The sequence below is a fragment of the Bos indicus x Bos taurus genome, chromosome 7, assembly GCF_003369695.1.
Source record: "Bos indicus x Bos taurus breed Angus x Brahman F1 hybrid chromosome 7, Bos_hybrid_MaternalHap_v2.0, whole genome shotgun sequence".
In the NCBI taxonomy this organism is placed as follows: Eukaryota; Metazoa; Chordata; class Mammalia; order Artiodactyla; family Bovidae; genus Bos; species Bos indicus x Bos taurus.
This window is the reverse complement of record NC_040082.1, coordinates 77,544,106-77,551,773: the sequence shown is the minus strand read 5'-3', so window position 1 is coordinate 77,551,773 and position 7,668 is coordinate 77,544,106. Positions and strand designations below refer to the sequence as shown.

Sequence of the window (7,668 nt, the reverse complement as noted above, 5' to 3'; positions counted from 1 at the left end):
AGCTAATCTCTCTACTTCCATTCTTCTTTCTACACAATAGCTTTTTGTTTTTGTTTTGTTTTTACTCATTAAATTTACTGAAATGTGATCTACATTCGATAAAAAAGCACATATTTTAAGTTTACAATTTGGTGAGTTTGTCAAATGTATACACCCATATGTTCATCAACCCTATCAAGATACGGAATATTTCCATGATAATCCCCTGCCAGTCTTCCTTGTTTGCATTTTATCCACCCTCACCTCTGGCTTAGGCAATAACTGACATGCTACTACTACGGATTAGGTTTACCTATTCTGTGATAGTATATACATGAGTTCATATAGAGTGTGTTCTTTTGTGCCCTAGGTAGCTCAGCATATTTTTTGATATTTGTAAATGCTGGGTGCCTAGTAGTTTCAATTTATTGTTTGGATATACCACAACTATTTTAAGAAAACATCAAACAAAATTTTTGTGATCTTAAAGGATAAAACTACTAAATAGGCTATAATTAAAAACACCATCACATGAACTGCCCAAAATTAATACAACTTAAGAGCCCAGGGAGATGATGCTAGGGAATATACCAAACAAACCATTCATTATAAAAATCACATAATCAAAAGGCTGTATACTTCTGAGCCCATTCTTCAATATGGAAGTACTAAGATAGAGTAATTAAACATAATTAATAGATACATAGTGAATTTGAGGGGAAAGAGATTGTTTTTCAGGATAATCACATATAAGTAACAAGCTAAAAATGGCACAAAATTCCTTGAAATTTCTTACATAACATTACAAAGTATCTGAGGGATCCACACTGGAGAAAATATGCCCTACCAGTTAAGGAATGGAAAGTTAGTCATAGGGCATTTCCAACTAATGTAGTAAATACTACTGTAGTATTAAGCAGACAGAAAGTCCTGCTTTCCAAATGAAATTGCTCCTATTATCTTTAATAAATGATGTGTGTACTTCAAAGTCTGGATAACCATAAAGGAGTCATCCCCGTAACATGCTTCCATTTAACGTGAAATCAAATGAAAGGTGTCCCAAACAACTGCTTGGTATCATTTTTTCAGTGAAGCATTAATCAATTTTATGCTCCACTTGTTGAATGTGCTCTTTGAAAACACTTTGTATTGTTGGGTGAATTATTCTATAAATTTCAATATGACTGTTGATTGATAATTTATTCAAGTCTTTTATATCCTTGTAATTTTCTGCAGAAATTTCAACCATAATTGTGGATTTGCCTAATTTTGTTTATAGACTTTTTCAATTTTTGCTTCATAAGTTTATGAATCTCTATTATTAGAGCTTCAGAATTATTATATTTTCATGTTGAGCTCACACTTTTTTTTATGAAATGCTCCTTTTCATCTTTATTAATACTCCTAGGTTTGAGGACTTCGCTGTACATTTTTCCATCCTTCTCTCAGACAATCTGCAACTTCATATTTAAAATTTATTTTCTCTAGACAATATATAATTGGATTTAGTTTTAAAATGCAGTGTAATATCCTTTGCCATTTATTTGAAAAGTTTAGCACATTTATAATTAATCTAATAATTTATATGGTTGTTTTAAAGTATGATCTGGCTATTTGTTTTCAATTTATCCCATATATATATATATATATATATTTTTTTTTTTTAGTTTTATGGTTTTAACACAAATATAATGTGCACACAAGCTATCTATTCATTTTCTTTGCTGTGCAGACTGGCATTGGGATTGGTGACTCTGATGGCCAGCCAGGCTGCTCTTTCCACAATGGCTCTGAGTTTCTTGGAGGAGACAGTGTGAGCAATCACAACACAGTAATGTGTGTTGCACATCAGCATTGTTTCAAGTTCCTTGACGCTGTGGATGAGGAACTGCCAGAAGCCCCTGGGCAGCACATGCTTTGTCTTCTTGTTTCTCCAATAACCAATGCTGGGCATCAAGATCTGGCCCCTGAATCTTCTGTGTGCCTTACTGCTGATTCCACGGGGTTTCTACCAATTCCATTTAATTCTGACATAATCGGTCTGACTGGCACCGAATGGACTTCTTGCTCCTCTTTGTGGTAATCTTTGACTTCATGAGAGGTCTGAGGGTGGCCATGATGCCAAAGAAATGACTACCACCTCCACAGGCAGCACCAAGGAAAAGAGTGTGCCATATTTTTTGTTATTTGTCTCTGAATTCTGACTATTTAAATATTTTCATTATTCTTTCTCTACCATGGTCTTATCTTACTAGCTTAGCTATAATTTTTAAGTTTATACAGTAGAAGCTCTAGGATTTGCAATATGCATCTTATCAGTCTTTCTTCAAGTAATATTATGTCTCTTCAGTATAAAAGGAATATTACTATTATTCCCACATCTACTTTTTACTTTTATTGTGAAACAATCTACATCTACCTATGTCATAAGCCCCACAAATTTTTTTTTTTTAATTTAAACAATAACATATTTTAAAGAAATGGAAGTTCTGGGATTTGTGTTGGTACTATCTTAGCTCACATTTCCTGAACATGTGAATTTTTAACAGAAAAGTTGCTAGACAGTGTTCTTGGGAAGTTCGCCTGTAAGAATGTGAGAAAGGCAAGATATGGTACAAAGAGAAGCTGAATCACAATGTACAGTTTACTTTTGAACAATGAGAGAGTTGTTGAACAACCCTCCACACAGTTGAAAATCTGAGTCTAACTTATAAATGGCCCTCACTCTGTGTGGTTCCTTCTTATATACTGTTCTGCATCCATAGATTCAACAACCTGAATACTATAGTATTTATGATTGAAACGTATTCAAATAGAAGTATGTGCGTGCTTCAGTCGTGTCTCTTTGTGACCCTATGGACTGTAGCTCACCAGGCTCTTCTGTCCGTGGGATTTCCCAGGCAACAATACTAGAGTGGGTCGCCATTTTCTCCTCCAAGGGATCTTCCCGACCCAGGGGCTGAACCTGCATCTCTTGCATTGGCAAGCATATTCTCTACCACTGAACTATCTGGGAAGCCCAATGTATATGTATAGAGAGTGACAATCGCTCAGTCGTGTCTGACTCTTTGCAAGCCCATGGACTATAGCCCGCCAGGCTCCTCTGTCCATGGAATTCTCCAGGCAAAAATATTGGAGTGCGTTGCCCTTTTCTTCTCCGGAGGGTCTTCCTGACCCAGGGATTGAACCCAGGTCTCCTGCATTTCTGGCAGACTTTTTACAGTCTGAGCCACCAGGGCATTTGTATATCTATAACTTCTCTTTATACCATGAATTTCTAAAAAGCAGGAACCATCTCATTTCCTTTTGATCTTTAGTGACTAGTTAAGGGACAGTTATCAGGTTATGTTTAAGACTTATTTTCTGACTTTGATAAATCCGTGTTACTCATATGTCACCCTTAATATAAAATGACAAAGCTAGGTTTCTAATCTTGTTTTTTATATGCTGGTAGCTTGCCAGTATCAAGATTCTGGTAGTGATGAATTAGTCATGTTAAGTGGCAATCCTATTTTACACTCATAGAACACTATACTTGAACGTTATAGCATGTTTCACAAATGTAATGAATTGGATATATATTTAGCTCTTTACTATTTTTTGCTCTTGTTCTACAAGGATAGAGTCTACGTATGTTCTATTGATGACTACAAATCTTATACCTAGTACAAAGCCTTGCCTTAAGAAGACACTCAATTTTTTAAGAAAGTATACATATGAAAATGTTGCATTTGCAGATCTATAAAACACTGTTATAGAAAAAAATACAACACTTCATATATTCATCACAGAAGATAAATTTTTGGTAGATTACTTTTGGTATTAACTGCCAATTAAAGAAAAAATTAGTGATTTACATTGAAGTAGTCGGAGAAGGCGATGGCACCCCACTCCAGTACTTTTGCCTGGAAAATCCCATGGATGGAGGAGCCTGGTAGGCTGCAGTCCATGGGGTCACTAAGAGTCGGACATGACTGAGCAACTTCACTTTCACTTTTCACTTTCATGCGTTGGAGAAGGAAATGGCAACCCAATTCAGTGTTCTTGCCTGGAGAATCCCAGGGACGGGGGAGCCTGGTGGCTGCCGTCTATGGGGTCACACAGAGTTGGACATGACTGAAGTGACTTAGCATAGCATAGCATAGCACTTTAAAAAGAAAGAACCAGGCTTCTCTGAGAAAAAAGCATGTAGATTTTGAGGCTAAGATTCTGAGCTAAAAGAACAGTCTTTGTGAGGACTAGGTGTAGTTACTGACCAGTTATTAAAATTTCTAAATATTCCAAATATTTAAAGTCCTGAATTTAGTCCCAAACAAGCACATACTTAGAAAACATATAGATCCCAAGGAAATAAATGTGCTTATGATAAACACAGTTATTTCCTGAAACAAATACCAACACTATCCAAACAGAAGAAAAAAGGCAAAGCTCTGTGGAGGATTTTCAAGGTAATACATTTGGTAAAAGGAAAACAAGAGTTGCTTACTAACTTAGCAAATGATAAGAGTACTAAAATGTTAGTGGATAAGAAAGTGGTAAGGATTATTACATGTATTAATATGCTATGTTAAATGTGTTATATTTACTTTTTTTCAGAAATGCAAAAGAAAATTTTTAAATGAATTCATTTCAGACTTAGTCAATTTTCTTGTTGTTAATCATGAAAATCAGCTGAGCTCAGAATTGTCCATTCATCCCATCTCCGTTCATTCCTCGATTGAGTCTCTCCTTCAGTTGACAACGAATGAAGCTATGTAATACTGGTTCCTACTAAGAGTATATTTGATGGAGGAAACCAGGTCTTATAAACTAAAATCAATGTTTGGCTTACATTATGATAGGAACTCAAACCTCCATTAGTCAAAGGACAGTTATAAATACAGCAAACCCATCAGGGCCTCTGATAATTGATGATTCAATATGCTGAAATAAATAGGGATGACTCACATTCCAGTAAATCATCATTACTGTGAGCAAACCAGGCTGTAACCTTTCAGTCTTCTTAGAAGAAATTGCTTATTGATCATAAACAAAAATCACAGAATTTGATATAAACATAATGAAATGAGGAGGGAAGTATTCTTCATGTTAAAGGCAGTTGACACTGCCATGGACCTTCTTTCAAAGTAATTCATATCTACTTTAATGAGATTCTCTCCCACAAGAAACATTTTCCAAATCCTGAAATTTACTGTGTTCATTCCCTTAGATGTGTGGCAGGATTTATTTTCTAGAGTAATGGCTTTAGGCCCATAGAGCCTTCTTCCATTTCGGACTTATAACCTCCTTGTTCTTATTTCTTTCTTAGCTTATGATTAAATGGAATAGCACATATAAATCTCCACAATTAATCATTAATTTCTTTTAGGCATTTTCCCTGTGCAGCTTCAAAGTAATTTTCAGACATGTAATATTAAGTATAACCATTTGCCTTTCAAAAATACTAAGAAAGATATGTCCATTGCTCTATCTTCAAACATCTAGATTACAGTTTTTTCTCCATGAAATTTCTTTTTACATTAGAATTTCATATCAAGTAACAATAGATGTTTTAATACTAAAACAAAGAGTTGAAAAAAAGGTTTTATAAAAACTACATTTTAATAATGACTATGCATGGTTCAGTATAGGCTGAGATATGAATGGAAGTCTCCCTTTACTACCTTAAAACACAAAAATTATGAATAAAATAAAAATGCTTCATAGGAAAAGATAATTAGCTTGTTAATGAATTGCCTTCTATATAAGGTTTAATTACAAACTACATCAACTTAAAAAATAATTTATATTTTAGGCAGAAATATATCCTATGAATATGTAATGTGAGCTCAAGTTTTTGTGTTAAATTGTAGAAATATTATCATTTGTAGAAATGAATATCATTTGTTAATGTAGAAATGTAGAAATATTTGTTAATAAATATTAACACTGTAAGGAAGACATCTGTTTAAACTTATAAATTCTAAAAATGGGCCAACAATCATTATTTTTAAAATCTTGAACAAGAAACATATTATTATAATTAGCTTTTTTTTTGCCATGATATATAGTATATTTGATTTAGCCTTATGTATAACTGTAGAATAAATATAATACTTAAAGATTTAAATATAGTATTATAAAATATAATTAGAAATAGTATAGGGAATATTTGATGAGCATGAAATAAACACAATTACCCTTATAAACCAATCAGGAAAAAGGATAGAAAGATAAAATTATCAAAATTCAGAATGCAAGAAGAATATTTTTTATAGATTCTTTGGACTTAAACTAAGAGACTATTAGGATCAACTTTATACCAGTAAACTAGATTACACAGATAAAATGGAAACATTCTGTAGAAAACCTACTTACCAAAAATGACATAAGTTGATACAGAAACTTTTAGTATCATTGTAAATACTACAGAACATGAATTAATTAAAGAAATCTTTCCACAAAACTCATAGCAGTCCACTGGTGAATTCTATCAAACTTGCAAAAAACAAATACTACAATTTCATACAGAAAACATGTTTAAAGATTGTAGAGGAAGAAACACTTCACAATTTATGTGGCCATCATAACCCTATACAAAAATTTGATAAATACATTTCAAGAAAAGATTATACATATTGAAAAAAAATCTAAGATGCATATTGAGCTCTAAATTTAAAAAGAAAGTATGTCATGACCAAACTGGGTTTATTTCTAGAATTCAAATTTAGTTTAACATTTTAATACTATATAATACAAGATATTAATGGAAAGAAGAAGAAAATTTACATTTATCTCAATAGTCACAAAAAAACCCTCTCAACACACATTCATGATGAAAAAGAGAACTAAAAAATAATTCATTCACTCTGCAAAAACTTATTTAAAAATGCAGCTAAGACCATATATTATGGTGAAGTATTGAATTTTCCCTCCTAAAGATCAGTAACACTACATACATGTCACATATACTGTGGGTTCTATGCAATGAAATGAGATGATAAAAAATAAATAAAAGATCAGAAAGGAAGAAAGAAAACTGTCTCCATATTTGAAAATGACATAACTGACATAATTTAATTCTGAGCAGATAATTCTTCTAATTTCCAAATCAATTACGTCAACTAATAAGTAAGATAGAAAGATTTCCAGGTATAGTCATTATAAAAAAAAATCAATTATATTTTTATAAAGTTGCAAAAAACTGGAAAAATTTTGATTGTATTAACAACATTGTCATATAATACACTTGGATAAATTTCTTTCAAAAATATAAACACTTGTCACTGAACATACTACTTAGACAAAAAGAAAAGTAGAGATGTATCTTTTTTATGTATTAGAAGGCTCACTATTCCAATCCCAAAGGAAGGCAATGCCAAAGAATGCTCAAACTACCGCACAATTGCACTCATCTCACACGCTAGTAAAGTAATGCTTAAAATTCTCCAAGCCAGGCTTCAGCAATATGTGAACCATGAACTTCCTGATGTTCAAGCTGGTTTTAGAAAAGGCAGAGGAACCAGACATCAAATTGCCAATATCCTCTGGATCATGGAAAAAGCAAGAGAGTTCCAGAAGAACATCTCTTTCTGCTTTATTGACTATGCCAAAGCCTTTGACTGTGTGGATCACAATCAACTGTGGAAAATTCTTCAAGAAATGGGAACACCAGGCAACCTGAACTGCCTTTTGAGAAATCTATATGCA

At 33.0% G+C, this 7,668-nt stretch overlaps 1 pseudogene; it reads right to left on the bottom strand.

Annotated features, from left to right (window-relative positions):
• Positions 1-1,687: 1,687 nt before the first annotated feature.
• Positions 1,688-2,096, bottom strand: LOC113896619 (annotated as a pseudogene).
• Between the last annotated feature and the right edge of the window lie 5,572 nt (positions 2,097-7,668).